The sequence below is a fragment of the Lissotriton helveticus genome, chromosome 11 (assembly GCF_964261635.1).
Source record: "Lissotriton helveticus chromosome 11, aLisHel1.1, whole genome shotgun sequence".
NCBI lineage: Eukaryota > Metazoa > Chordata > Amphibia > Caudata > Salamandridae > Lissotriton > Lissotriton helveticus.
The window spans coordinates 528,223,290-528,237,957 of NC_136072.1; positions in this window are offsets into that span (position 1 = coordinate 528,223,290).

Below are 14,668 nucleotides of genomic sequence, written 5' to 3' on the forward strand. Positions count from 1 at the left end.
TGATAAACTTCTCCAACACTTTGGAGAGATACGTAAGTTGAGAAATAGGTCTGTAGTTGACCAGGTTCGTCACATCTGTGCCTGCTTTTTTTAATAGTGGGGTTACTATGGCTTGTTTCCATGTCTCCGGGAAGATTGCTGCTACTAGGGAGTTATTGAAAAGCTGCGTGATAGCTGGGGTGAGGGTGGGTAAGATCTGTCTGAAGATAAAATGTGGGCAGGGATCAAGGGGGGATCCAGATTTGATTTCATTCATGGTTCTGGCAACTTCTGCTTCTGAAATCGGAGCAGAGCTATTCAGTTTGGCGTTGTTATTGGAAGAAGGATCTGATTCTCCCCTGCTAGTAGGGACCACAGGGGTGTTTAGGTTAAATGTTGAGTACATTTTCTCTACTTTGTCTGTGAAAAAGTTACTGATCATTTCACAGTTCTCTGTTGAAGGGTGCAGCATTTGGGACATGCAGGTAGGTTTGCATAGCTCTTTTATGATTTTGTATAGCTCTTTGGTTGAGCTGCCATTTTCATTTATTCTTTGTGCAAAGTGTGTCTTTTTGCATTTTTTATGGAATGATTGTACATTTTGAGGACAGTTTTGTAGAATAGCTTATTGGCATCTAGTCGGGACCTTCTCCAGGTGTGTTCCCTAGTTTTGCATTTCTTTTTTAGTGCTTTGATTTCTGGCGTATACAATTTTTCAGAGGCGGTTCGTTTTATTGATTTAGATTTAATTTTGGAGGCACATAGGTTCAAAGTGTGGGTGATCTCTGTTTTGAGATTCAAAGCGCCTTTGTTGGTGTGGGGAGTATCTAGATGTTCTAGGTTGATGTTTGTTGGCCAGTGGAGTATGAATGTTTCCGAGGTGACAAGTTTCCATGGTCTGTAAAATTCGGGCGTAGGTAGAGAGGGTCTGGTGGGTAATGAAGGCCGGGCAAATGAAAAGGAGACTAGGGAATGGTCCGTCCATGTCACGGGTTGAATCTCCTCAATCGAAGTAGTTTCAATGTTGGAGAACAGTAGATCCAGTGTGTGGCCTGCATTGTGTGTAGGGCCTTAGATCCATTGTTTGAGTTGGCCGCCAAGATGGCCGCCATGTAGGAGCCTCCAGCTGGAGCTCCTGGTTTCTGGGATCACCTTTTGGTGGATATCCCTTGTTAAATCACACCAACACTGGCCTGCCTCCTGTTTGGCTCGGGTATATCGACTGGGCGCTTTCCTGGATGGATATTTTCAGTGAGGGATAGCTCCTTACCTGAAATGTTGTTGGGGACCTTTGAAGACCCTGATCTACAGCCAAGCGACCTTGTGACCTGTTCGATTTGATTCCTGCACGATTCCTGGACGGAACACTTGGTGCTTGGGGGACCTGCGAGCTGGACACATCGCTGCCGGTTCCACGTTGGGTCTCGCATTTCTGAATTGCGAGTGGATCCTGCTTTTTGTTTGATGGCTGCCAGAGAAAACAGTGGTTGCAGTGGACTCCTAAAATGGCGGCGACTTGCCCCTGGCTATCGGGATCCTGGCGAGCATTAATGCTAAGGATGGATCGTTCGATGTTCACCATCTATGCTCTAGCTGACTGCTGTTTCCCGTCTTGCTCCGCCCGCTGACCGTCTCACGCCACACGCCGTCTTCCCCCGCTCGCCGACCATCTCACTTCATTCGCAGCGGGGGGTGCCTGTGTGGCTGTTGATCTCTGCTCTGTGCTCGATCCTGTAACGTAATCACACATGGGGAATGACTGCCAATCTGGGATGTCGCGCTTGCCGCATTCATGCCCCGGTCTGATGAGGTTGTACGTTGCTGCTTTCCTTCCTCGGACTGGCTGCGGAGTGAGGTTGAGATCGAGCATGTTGCCCTGTCTGCATTGCCATGTGTTGCCCTGAATACGTTGCCGCTTTCCTTCCTCGAACTGGCTGAGGGGTGAGGTTGAGATCGAGCATGTCGCCCTGTCTGCATTGCCGTGTGTTGCCCTAACTACGTTGCCGCTTTCCTTCCTCCGAGTGGCTGCGGGCTGATCGTGCACATTGTCCTTGTTTCACATTACCGTGATCCTACCCTGGAGCCTGTTGCTGGCGGGAGAAGCAGGAGGGCTGATCGCGTATTTCACGTATCTCGCCCTGTTACTTTCCATCGTTTGATTTTGCACACTGCTTCAGTCCTGATCTGGATCCTTCCATGAGACGTGTGTAGCAGGAGCTGTCTGCTCCTCTGGCTATCCTTACTGAGGTGAGATTTTAGTTATTAAAAGTGGGTTGCTTTCTGCCATTAAAAAGACCTCTGAATTAGGCACAAGAGTCGGATGCCTGACTTTAAAATGGCACCTGCTCGTGACTCATCTCCACTAGTATTAAACATGGACACTTGACTAGAATCTACAATCAAGCTGCCTGGATTTAAAATGGTGCCTGTTCAAGACCTCAACTCAATTAAATTTGGTCTATCTTCACACTGTTTTCAACAATGAAACAGGTCTAAGTGTCTAGACTACTTCTTGGATATATTAAAGGCACTTTTTAACTTTTTAAGTTTTAACCTTTATTAATCTATATCCTCTGGACTAATGATATAATCTTCTGAATTAATAAAAAATAAAAAATAAAATGGCTTTAGACCTGGAACCCGCAGGCCACAATGCCTACACAATTCTTTACCCAGCTAACCTCACTAAAAATGCAACTAAGAAATTCAAACACCGGCTTATGGTAAAAAATACGGAGACTCTTATCTTAGACACTTACTTCTGCACTAACAAGGGCATTATTGCTAACGACCTTTTCTTCCACACGAATAAATGTGCCCAATGGAGAAATACCTTTCATGCTATGCTACATATTTCTTCAATGAAGAAATCCCCGTATGCCATCGAATTGACGGTTATTGCCTCGGACCTTTACCCTTTGAATGCCACCAATACTATTTCAATAATGGTAATATTCTTATACAATCCTCTGACGAGAATCTAGATATCTTAGACAGGCTCTTCCCCACTTTCAAGAAAGCAGTAAACAATAGGGATAACACATTCACTGCACCCTTGAATCGCCAGGACTTAGATGTCTCCTTAACGCCCCCTTTCAGTATACCTTATCAGACTCTCCCAACCGGACAAATGTCAACCCTATCTTGGTGCCTATCCCTCCAGACACCTCTACTACAGTTATACATGGGTCTCCTGACCCTTGCGTGTTAGGTTTGCTTTCAGCCCCTATCATCACTAGGACTGAAACCAGTAATCACCACCAACTAGTCCATCCGGCTGATACCACTCCTGGGTTCCTCAGTCCTGAAGATACAAGCTTAATCCTTGATACCGATCACATCTTGTCTAATACTCCAACGTTATCCTGGCCCTCCTCGTTGGATAGCACCAAACTGGAGGTCTCCAACACTGTCCCCATCCCCCCTCCTTCACACACAGGGGATTGCCTAGACTCCACTCACCTACTATCTGCTGCGTCTTATGGGGGAACTCTTACAACTGCTACACTCATTTCACCTATACAATCTCACATAGTGGATTGCCTAGACTCCACTCACCCACTACCTGTCACAGTATCTGAGGGAACCCTTACAATGGCTACATTCATCTCGCCTATCCAATCGCAGAATTCAGTGACCCTTCCCCAACCTCAAGGGAGAGACCCTAACGGGCTGCCTAGCGACTATACCACTCCTACAATGGATATGCATAATGACACTACGGGCAATTCGCCTTACCAAACAGTTCATACACCAACACCTTTTACATACTCTCCCATCTCTGTCCTGATCAATCAAATCAATGAGTTAGCTACGGCCTATCTCATTTTAAGGACGATATGCTTAATCTTTCAACCTTTACAAAAGATCTTCTTATCTTACACAGAGCCACCAATGACACTGTGAATCTTATCCGCCTCCAAACGAGAAACTACTGCTCTACGAATGCCCCCATTGACAACACTATTCAGCACAACCAAAACTATGTCCAACCTAGTAGACTCATACCCACAGTCACACTCCCTATAACCACCACTCCTGGTAGTTTATCCTCCCTCTCGGGGCCAAAGAGTTCAAGCGATAATCTTTCAGACAGCGACATAGATGTCCTTCTTACATCCCATGCCCTGGACTCTTATAATAGTAAGTCCCACTGCAACGTTATTCAAACCATTGTAACCAACCCCCTCAGAGAACCTACACTCAAAAACAGAGCTGTTAATAGAGTTAACCTCACAAATATCAATTTAGAACAGACTACCTCAATCCCCTCGATTAACAAGCTTAAGTGTGGGTTTTTAAACTGTAGATCTGCCACCAAACATGCTACTGATATTTTCAATCTCATTTTAGATGATGATTTAGACATTAAGGTCCTCACAGAAACTTGGCTAAATAGCTCCTCATCTCCCATTCTCGATTTATTGGTTCCTCCCTCCCATGATCTAATCCGACTTGATAGGATTGGGAAACTTGGTGGAGGGGTAGCCTGCATTTATCGTAACTCACTATCAGTCAAACAAGCGGACTCCATTGAGCTATCCTCGTGTGACTATCTATACATTAATATCTCAGATGCTAAGCGTATCACCAGTAAGTTACACATATTTTACCACCCCCCAGGTGACAATTTGACTTGTATTGATGAGATTATGGAGATCATGACATCCAATTCCAACTCTATAGTTCCTCATATTTACTTAGGTGATTTCAACCTCCATTGGAACAAAGCAAATGATCAAATTGAAGGTTGCTTTAAAGAATTTTTGTCAGAATAGGAGTTATACCAATTCTGTGACAGCCCAAAGCATAACAAGGGAGAGACATTGGACCTCATCATTGCAAAATCAAACATCATCCTACTGGAATCCATCACTCCTTGCGATTGGTCTGATCATTACTGCATCCTCTTCTCCATCAATATCGAAGCTATTCAAAAAAGGGGACAGCCCTCAAAATCAAGGCAATGGAAACTGAATCTACAAAATATCAATCCCCTCATGACAGTCATAACTGATGTACATGACCTTACAACCTTCTACAATGGCACGATACTCGAAACTCTGGACTCCACAGCGCCGCTACAGAAAAAGCAAAAATGTCTCCTCTAAGATTTCCAAGCCGTGGTTCAATGAAGATCTGAACTTGGAGGGTAGGCATCTCAGAGCTGCTGAACGTCTTTCGAAATCGGCTCCTAACACTGATAACCTGGAGCACCTTAGAAGGTTAAGGAATTCTTACAATAGGAAGATTCTTAAGGCAAAGGCAGACTTTTTCCGAACTCAGTTGAACCAAGCTAGCAACCGACCAAAAAAACTCTTTGAAATCTTCAAGCAACAATCATGCAATACAACTAACTATAGTGAGTTAAATGACCTGGTCACTCCTACATGTGACGTGCTTGCCAATTTCTCCCATGAAAAGACTAGGGCTATTGAGCAAGACATCCAATCAAAGTTGGGCCCCCCTCAACCTATGGTACAAGATCCCAAATTGGGCACTTTATTCGAAGTTCATTTTAATAACCCAAGGGATGTCATAAAAAATAATACCTCTTGGCACACCTTCTCGCCAATCTCTCAAGAAACTATCGACAACATTCTCCAAGTAATCAACCCCTCCAATCATTTCTCGGACCCCTTGCCTCCTGCCCTGTTCAAGATTTTAAAAACATCTATACTACCGTTATGGTCAAAAATTGTAAACGCCTCCCTGAGTCAAGGTGTCATTCCGGACTGTCTTAAAATAGGACAGGTCACTCCTATATTAAAGAAAGCTGACGCATCTCCATCTGATCCTAACAACTACCGTCCTATAACCAACATCCCCACCTTGGCTAAATTATTGGAGAAATGTGTTCAAATTCAATTATGCAATCACATTCACAACTTCCACCTCTTAGACTGTCACCAATCTGGATTCCAAAGAGACACAGCACAGAATCTGCACTCACTCACATTATGGATGATATACTAACTATGCTTGACTGAAACGAATCATACCTTTTGATACTTCTTGATCTGTCCTCCGCCTTCGACACGGTCAAGCACGACGACCTCTTGTCTCTATTGGAAAGAAGGATGGGCCTCTCAGGCACTGTGCTGCAATGGTTCTCCTCCTTCCTGAATAACAGATCTCAAAGATTCAAGATGCAGAATTCACTCTCGCAACCTTCCATGGTCACACTTGGTGTGCCTCAGGGATCGTCCCTCTCACCCATTCTTTTCAATCTCTTAATGGAGCCTCTGGCGAATGCATTGAAATCAGCAAACATTCTATATCACCTGTACGTGGGTGACACCCAGTTATACCTGAAAATCACCTCACCAGATGACTTCATTGCTCTTAACACTGCGCTCCTGAACACGCAAAGCTGGCTCACTAACAACCACCTGATGTTGAACACCCAAAAAACTGAATTCATTCTCATCTCACCTCCAAATCACACTCCAAAGATAGACCTCTGGTTAAAACACCTAACCTCCTTTGACTGTGTCCCTCTCATCATAGACTCAGCAAAATCCCTAGGTGTCTCCATTGACAAACATTTGAATATGCAGTCGCACATCTCTATTGCCACCAAGGGAGCTAATCACAAGATGAGTATATTAAGGAAACTCAAACCCTTCCTCCCTCCGGCTGCTCTAAAAATTGCAGTACAAGCACTAGTATTGCCAAGAATTGATTATGGAAGCACCACCCGCTCTGGTCTCCCTAAATACAGGTTTGCACCGTTGAGAGCAGCCCTGAATGCTGCGGCTAGACTGGTATCAGGAACCAAAAGAAACAGTCACATTTCACCAACCTTGAAAGCACTGAATTGGTTGCCTTATGAGGCAAGAATACACCTTAAAGTGGCGTGCATGACGCACAAAGCAATTCACAACAATACACCCAGTTACTTGGTGCTAAAGTTGGAAAAATCTGGAGGCTGTAGACAACTACGAAGTGCGAGCACTTCCCTTCTGAAACCCCAATCCTTCCAGAAGAACAGAACAGGCTGTAGAGCTTTCTCAGGGATTGCACCAAAGATTTGGAACTCTCTACCACCACTAGTGGGTGGAATCACCTCCTTTACTGTTTTCAAAAAGGAAGTAAAAAGACTACTAATGAACACATTCATGTCCTAAGTTTAAGTATGGGATGTATTTCAGTTTATGACTTTTCATCACAACCCTTGTTGCTCTATAATTGTATGCAATTTAATGCTAGCTGGATGTTGATCCGCTTGATCATCTATACTTTTTTATATCTACTATTAATCGTTCAAAGTTATAATATGTATGTCTGGTAGCACAATTTCCTTACGTTCAGTAACTGTCTAATGTAAAACATTCTGCAGAATCCAATTTTGGTCCTCTATGTTTTCTATGTATATTCTTTTTTATCTATATTTTCTTTACAAACTGGCAAATTTGTTATTGTGGACTGTAGACTACCTCATCCATTAATATTCTTCTATTGCAAAGAGCTCTGATACCCTCGTGGGTCACGTTCGCGCTATATAAAACTCTATAAATAAATAAATAAATAAATTGTTTAGATGTGTGGCCGCTAGGTTGTCTGGTTTATCAAAGTGAATATTAAAATCTCCAACCACCAGGAAGTTTTTATATTTGAGGCAGGCGGTGAATAGTTGTGTGAGCAGCTTTGCGCTGAAATCGGCATGGTAGCCAGGAGGTTGTAGATCACTGCTCCCCCTAGTAGGGTGTGATTACCTTTAGATACTTGGAATGCTAATAATTCGTACTCACCAAGCTGGGCTGCTGTAATGGGGAGGCAGTTGAGGTTATCCTTAAATATTTTGGCAAGTCCCCCTCCTCTTTTCCCTTGCCTATCTTGTCGTACAATTTTATATTTCAGGGGGAGTGCGTTAGCTATATCCGGGCAGTTGTTCTCATCTAGCCAGATTTCGGTTATAAAAACTAGGTCAGGGTTCAGTTCGTTAATAGTGTCCCAGATCTCAAAGGAGTGTTTAGGTAAGGATCTGGCGTTAAAGTATAGGCATTTGGTACTTAGGTCATTTTTCCCTGTTTTGGGTGTTAGTTCTACGTGTTCTAGGATGCACCATTTGCTTTTTAAACATGTGAATGGTCCTTTGATGTATTCAGGAGAGGCTTTAATGCATTTTGCATGGTTGCATGGGGCATATATGTTGAGCTCAATGAGGGCGTTTCTGGAGTAAGTTAGCGAGTTTCTGAGGTCTGCGCTGCGAGTGGCAGGGGTCCTGGCCCCTGGTCCAGGTTGGGCATTGACGGGGGCAGATGGGCTGGCCTCAGGCACGCCTTTGGTGCGCCAGCGGCACGCCCGCTGCGCACACGCCGGCACATCAGCTTAAGTAGCGTGTGAGGCAGAGGGACAGCTCCGCCCCCCTCTATGACCGGAAACCCCCTGCGCGTGCTAGTGTTTTGGGGCCAGATGTAGGTAGGCTCTTACCGGTCGGTACCGGCCGAAATCGGCCGTTACCGACCGGTAAAAGCCTTTTCCTATGTAGGAGGCTATTTTACCGATTCGGTAAATAACAAATCGGTATTTAGCGATTCGGTATTTACCGAATCATCATTTACCGATTCGGTATTTACAGGATCGGTAAATGAGATGTAGGAAGCACTGTAAACAGTGCTTCTGGGCTTTAAGAATTGGTTATTTACCACCAACTATTAGTTGGTGGGAAATAAGGAATTCCTATGTAAATGAATAAATGTGCATTTACACTTGTGCCATGTGACAGACATACATGCCCCTAGGGCATGTATGTATGCCACATGTGCACAAACATTGGTTCAGATGCTCCGTCCATCACCACCCCCTTTTGTACCGCTTTGGCCGCCATAAGTGTGGCAGGGTATGTTCAGACGTGAGTTCCTTGCTCACTTTGCCACTGGATTCAAGCAAGCCGGGCTGAAGACGGCTGGAATGCCAGAAACCGGTCCTCGGAAGTTTGTTTCCGGTCCAGGGAAGGCATGGCTTGGCAGTAAGGGCTGGACTGTTCCCATGAGGCACAGGGTCAGACTGATTTGCATATAGCCATGTCTGAACTGGGGTGGCAGAGTGGGCTAAAGAACGGTGATGGATCAAACCCAGATCTTTTGACTGGGTGTGAGTGTTTGATTGGTTCAGATGCTCCGTCCATCACCACCCCCTTTTGTACCACTTTGGCCGCCATAAGTGAGGCAGGGTATGCTCAGACGTGAGTACCTTGCTCACTTTGCCACTGGATTCAAGCAAGCCGGGCTGAAGACAGCTGGAATGCCAGAAACCGGTCCTCGGAAGCTTGTTTCCGGTCCAGGGAAGGCATGGCTTGGCAGTTCGGGCTGGACTGTTCCCATGAGGCACAGGGTCAGACTGATTTGCATATAGCCATGTCTGAACTGGGGTGGCAGAGTGGGCTAAAGAACGGTGATGGATCAAACCCAGATCTTTTGACTGGGAGTGAGTGTTTGATTGGTTCAGATGCTCCGTCCATCACCACCCCCTTTTGTACCGCTTTGGCCGCCATAAGTGTGGCAGGGTATGCTCAGACGTGAGTCCCTTGCTCACTTTGCCACTGGATTCAAGCAAGCCGGGCTGAAGATGGCTGGAATGCCAGAAACCGGTCCTCGGAAGCTTCTTTCCAGTCCAGGGAAGGCATGGCTTGGCAGTTCGGGCTGGACTGTTCCCATGAGGCACAGGGTCAGACTGATTTGCATATAGCCATGTCTGAACTGGGGTGGCAGAGTGGGCTAAAGAACGGTGATGGCTCAAACCCAGATCTTTTGACTGGGTGTGAGTGTTTGATTGGTTCAGATGCTCCGTCCATCACCACCCCCTTTTGTACCGCTTTGGCCGCCATAAGTGTGCTAGGGTATGCTCAGACGTGAGTCCCTTGCTCACTTTGCCACTGGATTCAAGCAAGCCGGGCTGAAGACAGCTGGAATGCCAGAAACCGGTCCTCGGAAGCTTGTTTTCGGTCCAGGGAAGGCATGGCTTGGCAGTTCGGGCTGGACTGTTCCCATGAGGCACAGGGTCAAACTGATTTGCATATAGCCATGTCTGAACTGGGGTGGCAGAGTGGGCTAAAGAACGGTGATGGATCAAACCCAGATCTTTTGACTGGGTGTGAGTGTTTGATTGGTTCAGATGCTCCGTCCATCACCACCCCCTTTTGTACCGCTTTGGCCGCCATACGTGTGGCAGGGTATGCTCAGACGTGAGTCCCTTGCTCACTTTGCCACTTGATTCAAGCAAGCCGGGCTGAAGACGGCTGGAATGCCAGAAACCGGTCCTCGGAAGCTTCTTTCCAGTGCAGGGAAGGCATGGCTTGGCAGTTCGGGCTGGACTGTTCCCATGAGGCACAGGGTCAGACTGATTTGCATATAGCCATGTCTGAACTGGGGTGGCAGAGTGGGCTAAAGAACGGTGATGGATCAAACCCAGATCTTTTGACTGGGTGTGAGTGTTTGATTGGTTCAGATGCTCCGTCCATCACCACCCCCTTTTGTACCGCTTTGGCCGCCATAAGTGTGGGAGGGTATGCTCAGACGTGAGTCCCTTGCTCACTTTGCCAGTGGATTCAAGCAAGCCGGGCTGAAGACAGCTGGAATGCCAGAAACCGGTCCTCGGAAGCTTGTTTCCGGTCCAGGGAAGGCATGGCTTGGCAGTTCGGGCTGGACTGTTCCCATGAGGCACAGGGTCAGACTGATTTGCATATAGCCATGTCTGAACTGGGGTGGCAGAGTGGGCTAAAGAACGGTGATGGATCAAACCCAGATCTTTTGACTGGGTGTGAGTGTTTGATTGGTTCAGATGCTCCGTCCATCACCACCCCCTTTTGTACCGCTTTGGCCGCCATAAGTGTGGCAGGGTATGCTCAGACGTGAGTCCCTTGCTCACTTTGCCACTGGATTCAAGCAAGCTGGGCTGAAGACGGCTGGAATGCCAGAAACCGGTCCTCGGAAGCTTGTTTCCGGTCCAGGGAAGGCCTGGCTTGGCAGTTCGGGCTGGACTGTTCCCATGAGGCACAGGGTCAGACTGATTTGCATATAGCCATGTCTGAACTGGGGTGGCAGAGTGGGCTAAAGAACGGTGATGGATCAAACCCAGATCTTTTGACTGGGTCTGAGTGTTTGATTGGTTCAGATGCTCCGTCCATCACCACCCCCTTTTGTACCGCTTTGGCAGCCATAAGTGTGGCAGGGTATGCTCAGACATGAGTCCCTTGCTCACTTTGCCACTGGATTCAAGCAAGCCGGGCTGAAGACGGCTGGAATGCCAGAAACCGGTCCTCGGAAGCTTGTTTCCGGTCCAGGGAAGGCATGGCTTGGCAGTTCGGGCTGGACTGTTCCCATGAGGCACAGGGTCAAACTGCTTCGCATATAGCCATGTCTGAACTGGGGTGGCAGAGTGGGCTAAAGAACGGTGATGGATCAAACCCAGATCTTTTGACTGGGTGTGAGTGTTTGATTGGTTCAGATGCTCCGTCCATCACCACCCCCTTTTGTACCGCTTTGGCCGCCATAAGTGTGGCAGGGTATGCTCAGACGTGAGTCCCTTGCTCACTTTGCCACTGGATTCAAGCAAGCCGGGCTGAAGACGGCTGGAATGCCAGAAACCGGTCCTCGGAAGCTTGTTTCCGGTCCAGGGAAGGCATGGCTTGGCAGTTCGGGCTGGACTGTTCCCATGAGGCACAGGGTCAGACTGATTTGCATATAGCCACGTCTGAACTGGGGTGGCAGAGTGGGCTAAAGAATGGTGATGGATCAAACCCAGATCTTTTGACTGGGTGTGAGTGTTTGATTGGTTCAGATGCTCCGTCCATCACCACCCCCTTTTGTACCACTTTGGCCGCCATAAGTGTGGCAGGGTATGCTCAGACGTGAGTCCTTTGCTCACTTTGCCACTGGATTCAAGCAAGCCGGGCTGAAGACGGCTGGAATGCCAGAAACCGGTCCTCGGAAGCTTGTTTCCGGTCCAGGGAAGGCATGGCTTGGCAGTTCGGGCTGGACTGTTCCCATGAGGCACAGGGTCAGACTGATTTGCATATAGCCATGTCTGAACTGGGGTGGCAGAGTGGGCTAAAGAACGGTGATGGATCAAACCCAGATCTTTTGACTGGGTGTGAGTGTTTGATTGGTTCAGATGCTCCGTCCATCACCACCCCCTTTTGTACCGCTTTGGCCGCCATAAGTGTGGCAGGGTATGCTCAGACGTGAGTCCCTTGCTCACTTTGCCACTGGATTCAAGCAAGCTGGGCTGAAGACGGCTGGAATGCCAGAAACCGGTCCTCGGAAGCTTGTTTCCGGTCCAGGGAAGGCATGGCTTGGCAGTTCGGACTGGACTGTTCCCATGAGGCACAGGGTCAGACTGATTTGCATATAGCCATGTCTGAACTGGGGTGGCAGAGTGGGCTAAAGAACGGTGATGGATCAAACCCAGATCTTTTGACTGGGTGTGAGTGTTTGATTGGTTCAGATGCTCCGTCCATCACCACCCCCTTTTGTACCACTTTGGCCGCCATAAGTGTGGCAGGGTATGCTCAGACGTGAGTCCTTTGCTCACTTTGCCACTGGATTCAAGCAAGCCGGGCTGAAGACGGCTGGAATGCCAGAAACCGGTCCTCGGAAGCTTGTTTCTGGTCCAGGGAAGGCATGGCTTGGCAGTTCGGGCTGGACTGTTCCCATGAGGGACTGGGTCAGACTGATTTGCATATAGCCATGTCTGAACTGGGGTGGCAGAGTGGGCTAAAGAACGGTGATGGATCAAACCCAGATCTTTTGACTGGGTGTGAGTGTTTGATTGGTTCAGATGCTCCGTCCATCACCACCCCCTTTTGTACCACATGTGCACACCAGCACTAAACAGGGGTGCAACAGGGTGTCAAAGTGACACCCTGCCACCCTTGAATTTTTCCCAATTTTACCGAATCGGTAATTACCGATTCGGTAATTGGCATTCATTCCTATGGGCCTCCAGGCCCATAGGAATGAATGGCAAATACCGAATCGGTAATTACCGATTCGGTAAATACCGAATCTTAACGATTCGGTATTTTTTCACGATTAATTACCTACATAGGATTTACCGATTCTAAAATACCGAAACTGTAAAATTCGGTATTTTAGAATCGGTAAAACCTATTTACCTACATCTAGCCCTTGCTCTCCACACCCCCCACACAAACAGCAATCAGCTGTAAGTAAAGGTATTTACAGATAACCAGGGTTTAAAAGATTAAATGAACATGATGAGATATAACCAGAATGAACATGCCTTGTCACCAGTACCTCAATTGTTCTCCTTAGTACTGTCACATGCGACACATGAAAGAATAAGTAGTGCGTTTTTTAGGTCAATTACGGTATACTGTGTTAACATTGAATTTGGCCCTTGCACTTTAGTAATAAATGTGTGAACGTGTTTTCTGGTAATTGCTCCAAGCAATTGTGCCGCTGCCAAGGGGTGGTGGATGTGTGCATGTGTGTGTTTCCTATAAAATCCCCACACACCACAGAAATGAAAACAAACGTGGCCTAATAGCATTAGTTGAAGCAAATGTATTAATAAACACACATTTTAACATTTATAATTAAAATGCAAAATTCAAATCTCATGAAATTACAACAATATAGCAAAAGTGATGTGGGGAGGTCACTGTTTATGGCCTCACAGATTACGTTACAACCGTGTGACACAGCATTCGGCCTCTTCAATGGGGGGTTGCCCATGGCACAAATGTAACCCTTTCCATCCTGGCACTGGTAAACACACATGAACAATGCCATAGCCTAAACCATTTATGCATATGTGCAATTAGTAATATGAAATTTTTGAAAGGGGCACGTGACCCACTCGAGGATTCATCTCTCGGGAGTTATGGCCTCTCCCCCACTCAACAATGGTAATAACAGCAGCTTACATTCTGTGCATCAACTGAGTGTGTGTATACATAAGACAGACCCACCGGCCATCAGACAAACCGATAGCAAGATTATCAAGATTGAAAGATAGAAAGCAGACAGACAAATATTTATTTACCGGTTTCAAAAAAGAAGCAAGACGGGTCCATCAGAGGCCGGCAGAATGGCGGAGGGGGTGTTTGTTATCTGAGGCAGAGGGCACGAGGCTCTGTGCACTACCCAAGACGCCAACAGAGCTGCCCGGGGTTTTTGCTGAAATTATTACAAATCATTGCACAAGGAGGTCGGCGTAGGCAGCCCCGGGTGCTGTGTGCTCCAGATTTGAAACACAAAGGAAGGTCCCGTGGCTGTGCACTGAAAGGACCACTTGGCAGTTACAAAGCCTCCTCTCCACAGCAAAGACACACATGCACAGAGGCAGCCGTGCACGCTCGCAAACCACATACACTCATTCAGAATCTCACTGATACAAGCAGACACACAGGCAGACACAATGACAGACACTCAGAGAGCCAGACACGCACTCATACACAGATACAGACTCGCACCTAGACATGCAGACACACAAGCAGACACATTTACAGACACTCAGAGAGGCAGACACACGCACCACACATACGCCCAAACACATTTACACACTCGCACCTAGACACACAGACACACGTACAGACACATACAAACACACATACAGACACTCACGAAGGTACACACACAGACGCACGCACATAGACACACATACACACACTAGCTGAGCCACAGACACACACACACACATACAAGAACACACAGGCGCA